Source organism: Procambarus clarkii, chromosome 6 (assembly GCF_040958095.1).
Source record: "Procambarus clarkii isolate CNS0578487 chromosome 6, FALCON_Pclarkii_2.0, whole genome shotgun sequence".
Taxonomy (NCBI): domain Eukaryota; kingdom Metazoa; phylum Arthropoda; class Malacostraca; order Decapoda; family Cambaridae; genus Procambarus; species Procambarus clarkii.
In genome coordinates, this window is record NC_091155.1 from 29,483,557 (window position 1) to 29,497,908 (window position 14,352).

Here is a 14,352-nt window from a genome sequence, read left to right on the forward strand (position 1 = left end):
GGATAAGTGCAATCCACAAATAATAATTCCAGCTAACATTATTAAGACAGTTTAATAGATTTGAAAAACAGATATGGGTGTTAGATGGATTTAAAAGGAACCCGACTTATGCAAGTCAACAGGCCCGTTGTGGTGTTCCATAATTCTTAACTTGGGTGAAGGCAACTTAAACAAGAGCTCGTGTCTAAACAGTTTGGACCAAAGACTTTCAAGCAGAGAATAGAACAGCAAACACCATTCTTCCTTAAGCAAAGAACACATATTCTAGCTGGAGCTACATAAAACTGGCTTTATCTTATTGCTTTATTGAAACTAAATTAATTATTTCTCATAAAGTTTTAAAACGTGTTTTAAAAAATATTATGATATATAAATGGTGAATGGAAAGTAATGATTTGCCATAATATAATTTTTAAACTATATTAGTTAAAATTGTTTTATATGCAGAAAAAGATAATATTTTCTTCCTATGGCTAGTGAATGGTGAAGCTGAAATACAGCGTCCCATGAGCCGACCAATCACGGAAATGTGACTAATAGAAAACGAGGTTCACAAATACCGAGCTTAAATATCTCAAGAAAATCTCCACGTATGAACAAGACACTGAACATCGCACCTGTGCACATATGAACAGTGACCTTTAACGTACAACTTGTAAGAATATATTAATGAACTAGATGACAAGCTATTAGAAGCTAGTCATTCACTACGAAAAATAGAAATGATAAAAGTTGATTTGTTTCACTGAATTAGGCGACCGGCGGGTGGCGAGGCGAGGTCCAAAAGCCTTAAACTCGACCATGTAAGTACAAATAAGTGAATACATATATATTCACACACACACACACACACACACACACACACACACACACACACACACACACACACACACGCACACACGCACATGAGAGGTATGAGCTACGAGGAGAGACTGCGGGAATTGAACCTCACTTCGCTGGAAGACAGAAGAGTTAGGGGGGACATGATCACTACATTCAAGATTCTCAAGGGAATTGATAGGGTAGATAAAGACAGGCTATTTAACACAAGGGGCACACGCACAAGGGGACACAGGTGGAAACTGAGTGCCCAAATGAGCCACAGAAATATTAGAAAGAACTTTTTTAGTGTCAGAGTGGTTGACAAATGGAATGCATTAGGAAGTGATGTGGTGGAGGCTGACTCCTTACACAGTTTCAAGTGTAGATATGATAGAGCCCAATAGGCTCAGGAACCTGTACACCTGTTGATTGACGGTTGAGAGGCGGGACCAAAGAGCCAGAGCTCAACCCCCGCAAACACAACTAGGTGAGTACAACTAGGTGAGTACACACGCGCGCGCTGCAAAACAACGTCCGCGAAGAATAGCAAGCCACACAAGAACCCGCTGGCTGCCTCAAGATTACCACTGCCTCAAGATTACCACTGCCTCACCCCCGTCAATCTAAGGAGGCCACCACGACCACCACACCACTGCCCCGACCACCATCACACCACCATCCACCGCCTGCACCGCCACCACCACCAGCAGCACACTGCCGCCCCTACAACGCCACCACCACGAGGTACTTCACCACTTCCCTTATCACAAATAGAAACGCAGCAGCAACAGCAACAACTACACTTTTGGGAAAACAAAAGCAGCCCAGTTGTTGTGAAAAGAATAAAAGTTATGTACACAAATGTAATTACAAAGAAGTAGAGTTGCAGGAAAGAGTGACAGCAGAACAACCTCACATTATCACAATAACTGAAACAAAACTGACAAGTGTTATAGGAAATATCATTTTCTAATAAGGACGCGAACTAAAACAGGAAAAATACCGTGAAGAGTTAGGTGACGCAGCTCTGTGGGAGTAACACAGCCACGAGGAAACATTGATATATAAAACTGTCAGATACAGACATAATTACGCCAGGAGAAAAGAAGGCGAAAGAGACAAAAAAAAAGAGTAGAGGTAAAGTGAGGTGCTGATGGTGGTCAATAAACTATGCACAGGTGAGTCAGGTGACAGCGGTGACTGGAGCTCAGGTGAGGGTAGTGGGCATGGCATTTTGGGCTGTGACGTCATCGCTGGCATGTTCGCGTTCCGGTCTTGTTCACACTCTCGTGGTGGGTAGACTGAATAATTCTCCTATTTGCACGTTTATGGTAGATTATTCTACTTTTATGTGTATAGCTTCAATCATTTTTAATCGTGTATCGTGGCCTTTATCTAATATGTAAGTGTTTTTATTTAGAATTTCTAATGTTTGGGTGAAGTCATATATTAATGAAAATGGAACATTTTTTGACCACGTTTTAACTGGAGAGGGAGAGAGAGAGAGAGAGAGAGAGAGAGAGAGAGAGAGAGAGAGAGAGAGAGAGAGAGAGAGAGAGAGAGAGAGAGAGAGAGAGAGGGAGGGAGATGGAGAGAGAGAGGGAGGGAGATGGAGAGAGGGAGAGAGAGAGAGAGGTGTATCAGCAGGAGAGAGGCCTGTGTGTGGGAGTGGAGTAAGAGGTGGATCTTCCCGGTACTCGGGGCAGAGATGGAGGTGGGGCAGAGGGGCAAGATGTGTCTCACAGGTGGTCAAACACCTCGGTAAAAGGAAACCTTCATTTGGCTCTCCGCAGGTAAAATATTGGAGCAGCAAACATCAGGGGTGGAGAGGCGTGTGACTGTGTGGGTGGGGGAGAGTGCTGGAGGGGGGAGGGGAGGGAGAGTGTGGGAGGGGGGAGGGGAGAGGGAGAGTGATGAAGTCTAAACACCTGTGCTGCCAACACCCAACACTACCAACACCCAACACCTATGCTGGTAACACCCAACACCTGTGCTGCCAAAACCCAACACCTCTGTTGCCAACACCCAACACTACCAACACCCAACACTACCAACACCCAACACTACCAACACCCAACACCTGTGTTGCCAACACCCAACACCCAACACTACCAACACCCAACACCTGTGTTGCCAACACCAGTGCTGCCAACAGTTAACGCAGGTATGTCAGGAATCGTCAGAGCTCTTGAGTTCAGAAGTTGCTAAACAACAAGATCAAGAAGGGCGTCGCCCTCGTAGGAAGCCGAGACAAAGCTGCCCCTAAGGCTGCTTCTAAAGGGCCAATTAAGGCATCAGGAGATGTTTGATAGAGATTGGAATTAGAGTTAAATTGGCCAAACTACACACGACCGACTCCTTTGCCTCCAGGCTTATGTCCCCCCATCCCCACCATGCTTCACTTTTGTGACATCTCTGGTGGTGCTGTGGTGGTGGTGGTGGTGGTGAGCTGTGGTGGTGGTGGTGGTGGTGAGCTCTGGTGGTGGTGGTGAGCTATGGTGGTGGTGGTGTGTTGTGGTGGTGGTGGTGAGCTGTGGTGGTGGTGGTGGTGAGCTGTGGTGGTGGTGGTGAGCTGTGGTGGTGGTGGTGAGCTGTGGTGGTGGTGGTGAGCTGTGGTGGTGGTGAGCTGTGGTGGTGGTGGTGGTGGTGAGCTGTGGTGGTGGTGGTGAGCTGTGGTGGTGGTGAGCTGTGGTGGTGGTGGTGGTGAGCTGTGGTGGTGGTGGTGAGCTGTGGTGGTGGTGGTGGTGGTGAGCTGTGGTGGTGGTGGTGGTGGTGAGCTGTGGTGGTGGTGGTGGTGAGCTGTGGTGGTGGTGGTGGTGAGCTGTGGTGGTGGTGGTGGTGAGCTGTGGTGGTGGTGGTGAGCTGTGGTGGTGGTGGTGGTGGTGAGCTGTGGTGGTGGTGGTGGTGAGCTGTGGTGGTGGTGGTGGTGAGCTGTGGTGGTGGTGGTGAGCTGAGGTGGTGGTGGTTGCGAGCTGTGGTGGTGGTGATGGCGGTGAGCTGTGGTGGTGGTGAGCTGTGAATGAGGTGGTGAACTATTGTTCGTAAAATATCCTTGTACGACGGATCCCACCTTCAATTTGAACAAAAAGATTCAAATAACTTCACGGTGAGGTCTCCCTGTATAGTCCTGATGTAATTACTGTCTTCGTGATATAGAGAACTGACAGTCCTCAAGGCTGGGCAGGGTAACATCCTAGCTATGGCGCCACAATTTACTATGATGGACGCTGAATAAGATTGACTGTAGTAGTATCGAACATATTAGAAATATAAGACACATGTGACACAACTAACTTGGATAGGATGTTAACTTTGTGAAGCTCCTGTAAGGTTACCTCTGCTAAAGTGTTATATTCTGAAGGGCACGGCCAGTTTTCTAGCCATTGGAGGGTTATGTACATGCTGCTATGTCAGTATATCCACTCACATGACAAGTGACGCTGCCCAATAAATTCTTCCTTCTCGGCAAAATTTGAATTACTGATCCCAAATGTTATCTTTCCAGAGTTCCGTTAAATATGTAGACATGTCTGACACCGAGTGGGAAGTTACGATGAGCGATAGCGCATTAATTACGTAGTTAGGAGGTGGCATGGAGTCTGATACCTGGATAGGCTATTTTTTTAGTATTATTATTTTCTACCACAGACGTGGCCACACAAGGCTAGGCTGTCAGGGGTCGGGACGCCACCATTAGCGTCGCTCTTGGAGGGGAGGGGTTAGACTAATGGGGAAATGGGAAGGGGGGGTTGTAGGAGACTAATGGAGTGGGCAATGGCACAAAAACGTGTCGGGTGGCTTCATTTGCCTGGCTGGGGACCACGCCCGACCATTTACAAGGCCCAGCAGGTCATTAGTGGGGAGGACGCCCCTTGTTTCGGCAAGGTGTTAATCACCACCCATTTGATGGTGCGAGGGTTAGAGGGAGGAATTAGTGCGAGGAGAGGTTTTCATAGATGCTCACACATGTTTATAATTCACCATCACTCACCCGCGAGTTTTCTCTCCAGCCTTTATATGTTATGAATGTTGGTAGTGATGAAAGTGGTGCTAATGACCAGGTTTAATGATACTGCCTTCTTGGCTTGTGGCTACCGTGGCTACTGTGTTTGTGTATAGGCTACCATGTCTACTGTGTTTATGTAGTCTACCATGTCTACTGTGTTTGTATGTAGTCTATCATGTCTACTGTTTGTGTCTACCACGTCTACTGTGTTTCTGTGTCTACCACGTCTACTGTGTTTGTATGTAGTCTACCACGTCTACTGTGTTTGTGTGTATGTAGTCTAACATATCTACTGTGTGTGTAGTCTACTGTGTGTAGTCTACCATTTCTACTGTGTTTGTGTGTATGTAGCCTACCGTGGCTACTGTGTTTGTGTGTAGTATACCATGTCTACTGTGTGTAGTCTACCATGTCTACTGTGTTTGTGTGTATGTAGCCTACCGTGGCTACTGTGTTTGTACAGTCTACCATGTCTACTGTGTTTGTGTGTATGTAGTCTAACATGTCTACTGTGTTTGTGTGTATGTAGCCTGTTACGTACCTCTATAAGATACGTAATTAAATAAATTAATATGTACATTTATAATTGTGTATAAATTACATGTATGTATATTGATATACTTACATGTTCTATGTAAAATAATTTCATGTTACATTGTTGGCGTTAGGCCCAACGTATCGTGGGAATGATTGTTTTATTCCTTTGTGTACTCAGTTTCCCATGGGAACTAATGATTTATATGTGATCATATGTGGGTAACATAGGTGAATTATAATTATGTGAACTGTATCTGGCAAATTGTCGTCTGCTACCTGAAATTTTAGCCAAATATCCCCAGTTTGCTAACTGTAGGTAGTAACAAAGTGATTGTAACCTATCCACCGCTGCCCACTGAATGGGGGGCGGTGTGCAGGATAAACATATAAATTATGACACTAGCTCTCCACATGTCAGTTGCCTTAATTTAGAAACTGCACTTGTGGTCGATCTCGAACATATTGATGATGGGACTACTTATACTGAATTTTGTAACTAGCTCATCAAGATTGTAACTTAGATAAATTAATTGTGAGGTTCAGTTCCTGAGCCCATTGTGTGCCTCTGTAACCCTTTCCACTACCGCCCACAAGATGGGTATGGGATGCATAATAAATGAACTAAACTAAAAAACTGAACCCCATGCACAGATACCATATGCAAGATACGGATAGATTAGTGCATAGTATAATGAGAGAAGAGCAGAGTGGGGAACATAAGATCTGATTTTAGAAAGTATACCGACCGTTTTTGATACTTTGTTGGCTGTGTTGTATGTGGGTGCTGAAGTTCAGTCTCTTGTCTATGTATTGGCCAAGGACCTCCTCTCATTTTTATTGGTAATGTTAACATTGAGATTCAACGTCAGATAGACATTTGATAATTTACTACCATATAAAATATAGAAGGGCTTTTCTATGTTTAGTGTAAGTGTTAGTTGACATCCGTGAGTGGACTTTTCTTAATTCACTGTTGACAATATTATTTAGTGTGGGGGGTGAGTTGCGGTCGGAATAGACAAAGGCAGTATCGTCTGCAAATAGTGTATGTTTAAGAATGTTAGAAACATTTGACAAATCATTGAAGTATATAAGAAATAGGAGAGGTCCCAAGATACTGCCCTGTGGCACCCCTACTGTCAATGGTAAAGTGACTATGCCTTGATTGATTGATGAAGAGTAAGCCATCCAAGAGATGGCAATGGCATGACTAGCCCGTTCGTGTGTCAAGCCTTGCTTTTGTTGTTTTAGATTCAGCTACTCTGAACAAAAGTTCCAAGTAGCACGGGCTATGGTGAGCCCGTAGTAGACTGCATTATTCCGTTATATACTTGCTGGCAACTGTGCACGCACGCACGCAGGTTGCCATATACCTGCTTCTCTTTCAATCCAGAAACATTTGCGTCCTCTGCGAAGCCACGATTGATTTCTCCAAAATTGCTATATTGCTAACGCTGCCTTGTAATTAATGGTTAGAAATTAAAAATAACAAATCGTAGCAAACAGAAATAGGAACGTACCTCAATTTTTTTTGTTATTTTGTGTCCCTCGATGATCTGCAGAACCTTACCTATAAATGGAAAGAGAATGAATTAATTATTCGTAATTCTATGGTGAAAGGCTACAAATCACATCGTACACAATACAGTTTGCCAACGGATTTTTAAACCTATCCCACGTTATCCACTCTTAACCTGACGCTATTTTCTGTTATGTCCCCCCACCCTCTCCTTTTTGTTCCCCCTTTTATTCCTTTTTTCAACACAATTTATACTTTAAGCTCAATTACTATTAAGTTTTAGCTAAGTGTTCCCCCCCCCCCCACCTTGCCCGAAACGCTATGCGTATTAGTGGCTTTAGGTATTGTATGTACTGTACTAGCTCTATCTATAAATCCAACATTATGTTTGTAACTCTTCATCTATGTATGTACTTTTACGTGAATAAAAAAAATTGATTTTGAATTTAAATTTGATATATCTGGGGGCTTTGCGCCCAATAGTCTCCGCACCAATGGCTGGCGTTTGGGGGGCTCCGCCGGAACCCTTACCCGGCAATATATATAATGTTCTCCTTATACACTGTTACTGTATTACATTGTTATTTTACCCAAGGTAGCACTTTCACCAATGTAAGTCCCAATTGTTAGACTTTCTGGAAGTTACACATGATTAAAGTTACCCTTGTTACACTTACGAAGTTTAATATGCAAGGTTAAACTTGCATATTAAACATCTCACGATGTTAAACTTCAAGTCAAGTCATCTTAATGCAACAAGTACTGTGCATTGTTTACTTACAACGTTAATGTTGTGAAGGTTTTACCTTGGGTATAATAATATGTTTATTACCCTTACTTATTATTACCCTTACCTTCAAATTTCTATAATTTCTAAGTTATTAATAAACTTGTATCGCCATAGCACGTTTGAATCACCACGACGAAAAACATTATTTTACCTGTTGCATTAAATACTGTAAATTAGGCTAATTCCCACGAAGGATAATTACAGTTGTGCATCATTTACGGATTATATATTACCATTTAGTATAGTTAATTCAATTATAATGCCACTTATTGTAAACCTTATAATTTACTTATTATCTACTTTCAATCACATTACTAAAATTTACTTTCACTTATATAAATAAATATTTAGCCCAGCACGAGTTTCATTCGTCTTCCAAAAATACGGGTTTGACAATCTGAAAATGAGATGTCGAACCGTTTTGTGTACGATTTAACTATATTCCTAGTGGAATATATGACCTTCACGTTTCAAATCTCACATACACCAAATATAATACGTACTCTGTACCCCATAAATTATCACATACAGATCAAAATATATAAACAGTGCAGATGAACGTGAGACTAAGATGAAGCCAAGACTAGGATGGAGGTGCTGCTTACCTTAATTAAGTATAAAGACAGTATTGAACGGAATCTTGAGTTATCAAATAGGTCCCTTAAAAGTGTCATAAGACGAGAACTCCTGGATGAATTTGAAGAAAGTAGAACAGTGCAAACTGGAACTAGCAGGTCTATTGTTCATCACAATGAAATGTGTGAAATAAAACATGTGTATGGGGCAAGTAACAAAGTCAGTAGACTAACAGATGTTGTCACAGCTCGTATAAGACTTGGCTACAAGTATCTCTGGCAGTTCGGCTTGTATAGGGATCTAGATGAAGTGTAAAGTGTGTGGACAAAAACAGGGACACACACTTGAACACTATATCTTGGATTGTAGTAAAATTGAGCCATTTAGAGATAAATCGACGTGTTGCTCCGCATCTTCGTGTTTGCACGTGGCTGCTGCAGCTAGATGTTGTGAATTTGTTCTCGACTGTTGCAGTGATACAGTGCCTTTGTGTATCGAGGAAATGGCTGAGGCGGTCTGCCTTGGTGATGGAAGATCCTGCTCTGGGCCTGGAGAGTGTGACAGTGGGGATGGCAGACAGGATGATACTAGGCCGTATCAAGCAGTAGTGAACAGATATAAACGGCAAAATATTCAAAGACAGCGAGACGGAGACAGTGATGAGGAAATAACAAAGAGACCAAAAATAAAGTCATGCTCAGCAGGACGTGGGAGATGCAGACAGATGGAAGGAAGAGGCTGTTGTTCCCTACAGCGTGTCAACTGAATTTTCATCAAGAGCTGGAGTGGACGGTTCGTTTGGCTAAGGAGTTTTTTGAATATGAACCACTATTCAAGGAGGGTCTTCACCGGCCCTACATAACAGTTGGGACAGAAAAGGCTGTGGAACACCTAACGAAGAATGGGTTTGAGAATATTGTGATAGTTACTCCGGAAGAAGGTAAGATACACACCAAAGTCATAGTGTTTAAGTATCCAACTTATTTGGATCCTGATTATCTATTGCTCAACAATGATAGTGTTGTTTGGGCAAAGAGGAACAGTGTTCGTGGTGAAAAACAAAGCCAGGTTGTTGCCTTGGTAAAGGGTGAGGCTCCAGAAATAATTTTTGTGCAAGGACTAGGCTACAGGAAAGTTGCAAAATACATTGAGGAGCCCATATTATGCATGAAGTGTTCTCGTTGGGGACATATGGCTTGGAAATGCCAGTTTGACTCCAGGTGTCGGTACTGTGGTAAGAAACACGACTCTCGAGAGTGTAGAGTCAAGATTAAAAACGGTGAAAAAATCGTCCCATCTTGTTGCAATTGTTGAGGCAGCCACAATGCTGGTTCCTAACTATGCCGCATGAAGCCTCATCTGAGAGAATCTAGGACGGGTGCTACAAGTAGGATAGATGTATCCTCGAAGGAAGGAAAGATTGTGCAGCAGGATCATAGAGGAAACAGCTGGAAGCCAATGGCAGCGCCTCTGAACAATGTGTGGGAGAAAGGAACGGAGACACTTAAGGCGAGCCTAGGGAAAGTAGGAAATGCAGCTGAAAAAATTAAAGCTTGTGGAAACAAGGTTCAGGACAATATAGTGAACTCTGAGGTTGGTACTCAAATATTGGAATATCTAAAAAAACTAGACAAGAGGATTGAGGCATTAGAAATATTAGTTATGGATGGTAGACGGGGTGAAGATGGTGGTGAAACAGGATGTGAAATGGAAAGTGAAACAGGACGTGAAATGGAAAGTGAAACAGGACGTGAAATGGAAAGTGAAACAGGACGTGAAATGGAAAGTGAAACAGGACGTGAAATGGAAAGTGAAACAGGACGTGAAATGGAAAGTGAAACGTGCGTTGAAGAAAGTAAGGAAGAACATGACGTATTGATGATTGAGGACAGTCAGGAAAATGAACTTTCTAGTAGTGTTAGCGTTCAACTTTCTGTAGTGGCAAATGTTGAAACAAAAGTTAAAGTAAAACGGTATAGAAAAATAAAGAAAATATATATGAATAATATCACCTTTGATGTTAGTAGCTGTTGTGCAAGTGAGGAGAAAGCAAAAATGTTAGTGTTGGGAGAGTCTGACTGAGAAAATCTCGTATCTCATGGAATGTGACAGACAGGGCAAAGGTAGTTTTATTATTAATCATGGATGAAAGTAGAGTGAGAATATTATCTTGGACTTGAAATAGAGGGGGGTAGAAATAGCCTAAGCTACTCTACCCCTTTGAGATGTATCTTTTTTTCTTTTTTTTTTCTTTTCTTAATAAGCATACTTGAACTTGAATAAGGAGTGTAAATTATGTAGTATGCCGCACGCCCACACCTTAGAACATTATGTATTAGAGTGTCAACTTATTGATAACTATAGAAATAAGGAAATAAGTAGTGTACCACATCAAATTGTTTTGATGTGTGATAATGGTATGATAGACAGTGTACCTAGGAGGTGCAAGAATTTTGGCCCAAGAGTGTAACACTTATATGCTGTGCTTACTATATTAACCTGCAATGTTAAATGGGATTCTTGTATTGTGATTTGTGTATTTGTACTCACTGAATTTGTGCGCCCCTTGAGGGACTTGAAGTAGAGGGGGGTAGAAATAGCCTAAGGTCCTCTATTGGGAGCCGGTCGGCCGAGCGGACAGCACGCTGGACTTGTGATCCTGGGTTCGATCCCAGGCGCCGGCGAGAAACAATGGGCAGAGTTTCTTTCACCCTATGCCCCTGTTACCTAGCAGTAAAATAGGTACCTGGGTGTTAGTCAGCTGTCACGGGCTGCTTCCTGGGGGTGGAGGCCTGGTCGAGGACCGGGCCGCGGGGACACTAAAGCCCCGAAATCATCTCAAGATAACCAAGATATCCCTTTGAGATGTATTTTTTCTTGTCTCAATAAACATATTTGAACTAGAGATCACTCTAGTTCACTAAGCTCACTCTGTATGATATGGCAACCTATCTTATTACCATGGATAAATTACCTGAAATCCTTGCACTGTATCCACATTTCGCTTCCAGTAGATGAACGACATATGAGATTCAGAAACAAGTAATGTATTGTGAGGACTAATAATAAACAGAAGCTCCCCTATGACTGTAATATCCCCATTGGTCAAACTATTATGTATTAGCGCTAAGACCAACCATTAATGTATGATGACTTACTGTAAATATATAGCTCTTGAAATAGCACTTTCTCTGTAACTAGCTGACATTGTAACTATAAGGTGTGAAGGATAGATGAAATTGTTTGCGATAATCTAAGATGAGGTCTGATAAAGACCTTTTGTGCCCTCTGTAATGCTTTTGCGCTACCGCTCACAGGATGAGTATGGGGTGCACAATAAACTAGCCGCCTTCGGCGGCAACAATAAAAAAATCAATCTTACCTTAAGGATGGCGGCCGCTGCCTGGGGCACCGCGCCTTGTGGGGTCACACGCAGAAAATAACACCGTCCTCAACACTTCTGATTTTCAGTCAGAAAATAGTATGCCACTACATGGTGTTGCCAAACATTTACGAGCCTCGAGGACGACCTAAACATTCAACACGAGACTAGAAACACTGCACAAAAGACTTTGAGGTGCCGACCAAATACGTAATTTGGGCAGAGCAGTATAATTACAGGGGTGTAAACACTAGGCTGTCCCCTAGTCAACGGCTAGTCACGCACACCGGCGGAGCTTCCTGCCATTCTCTTTCATTATTTACCGGTAACCACATTGCACTTTTAGGTTCTTGCCGGACAAGAGGTGCATAATTAAAGTCCCCGCGCGAGATATAACACATTAAAACAATTCCAGTTAGAAACTTAGTGACAACCCGCGAGATGTTTGGATACTATCACAGTCCAGTACCTAACTCTAGGTGCCCTAACACCTGTTCTCGTCGCCTTACCCAACAACAGGGGTGAAGATATAACACAATAAATCTTAGTCTCCGTTTTCCGTCTCGCTTAGCAAAACACAACCATCACAGACCAATTGCAACGATATAATAATCTGTCCAAGATTCAACGGGCATTTCCACAACTACTATACTTACGAACCTGTACATCTTTCCTCAATATTTGACGGCTTTCTTTACATTTACTGAACAATTTACCAGCATCGAAACTTCCCAGTCAAATACTATTGTTGCTATAAACAGCCTCCTGATACTTTGGAGCTCGTAAACTGTTTAATAAATGTAAATAAAGCCGCCAAAAATTGAGAAAAGATGTACAGGCCTGACGTTGGAAGTCAAGGGTTGAGAAGTTCTTCATTTCGAGTTTCTAATAATAATAATAATAATAATAATAATAATAATTAATAATAACAAATAATAATAATAATAATAATAATAATAATAATAATAGACCCACTGGAAGCTAGGTGGTGTTTCATCACAGCTCATCCACTAAACATTGGTCAAATGCTTCGGTCACATTCCTTGCTCGAAGTGCACTTCTATAAACAATAGGCTTACAGGTTCCGGAAGATGAGAGGAAATGTCAACACTGTGGAGAAATGCCCGACAGACCACTGGAACATTATCTAACACAGTGCACAGTTACAAACCCATTAAGATTTCAACTTAGATTCAACAGAGCAGAAGTTGTTAAACATATATGGCAAAATCTTATTAAAGCGACCATACGAGTCATAAATACTCATACTCCGCCCAAGTAAAACAAACAAGCAACACTTTGTGGGCCAGCCAGAGGCTTAGGGCCCGCGCAGGAATATCCCCGCAAAAAAAAAACTTGTATAAACAACCCATTTTCATAAACAATAGCCAAATTCTGATTAATCTAGCTGCCAAACCTCAATATCAAAGGGCAAATGATCGTTAATCCAGCATTCAAACCTCGTTTATGAATGTAAACAATTTACACGTGACTCACTTTTGATAACGTTCAAACGTTTTTCGAAAAGTGCTTTTCTGACGGCCTCTGTTCGAATCACAACCCGTCCTCGACTCAAGTCCATTACATCCAGCGGTCGACCCCACAGACGCATTCATCAATGTTAACATGCTGTTCATTCAAAATAGGTATTTTCTCAAATATAAATTAATATTGCGATATATTAGCATAGTATGCATATTTAGGCATTGGTTAGGTGTTCAGGTTCTGTTGGCGTTTATTTGTATTAGTAGTACGTGGATGAAACATTTACAGCGTTGTGGTTCGAACAAAAATCAGCCATGCCGTCTTCGACTCAAGTCCATTACATCCAGCGGTCGACCCCCACAGACGCCTTCATGATGATCATTCAAAATAGTAATTTTCTCAAATATAAATTAATGTTATAATATATTAACATATTGTGCATATATAGGTATAGGTTAGGTTCGGTTAGGTATTTAGGTTCTGTTGGAGATTCTTTGTATTTGTAGTACAACCCGTCCTCGACTCAAGTCCATTACATCCAGCGGTCAACCCCACAGACGCATTCATAAATTTTAATATGCTATTCATTCAAAACGGGAATTTTCTCAAATATAAATTAATATTATAATATATTAGCATATTGTGCATATATAGGCATAGGTTAGGTTAGGTTAGGTGTTTAGGTTCTGTTGGCGATTATTTGTATTTGTAGTACGTGGGTGAAGCATTTATAGCGTTGTGATTCGAACAAAATTCGTCAGTGAAACACTTGTTCCGGATATGTTCGAACGTCAGCAGTTGTGAGTCGTGTGTAAACCGCTTTTCATTCATAAACAGGGGGTTTGGTGGGTGCATGGAATCACTTTTGGATCTTTGTTTGGAGGACGGGCTGCTGCATCAGCACTTGTTCCGGAAGTGTTCGGACGTCAGTTGAAGTCGTGTGTGAACCGTTTTTAATTCATAAACAGGGGTTTTGGCGGGTGCATGGAATGGACTTTGGGTCTTTGGAGGACGGGCTGGTTTTGGGAGACAGCCACTGCTTTAACGAGTCTGGGCGGAGGACAGGTTGCCGCATTACTCCACCCACCAAATCACATATATAAATGAAAAACCTTTAATACACGAATCACAACTGATGACATAATCCCCACTACCACAACCCAAAGACATATAGAGCCTAGACCAACAACTTCATTTCTTGAGAAATTCTTTCCATTGAGAAGTAGGCTCCTCCA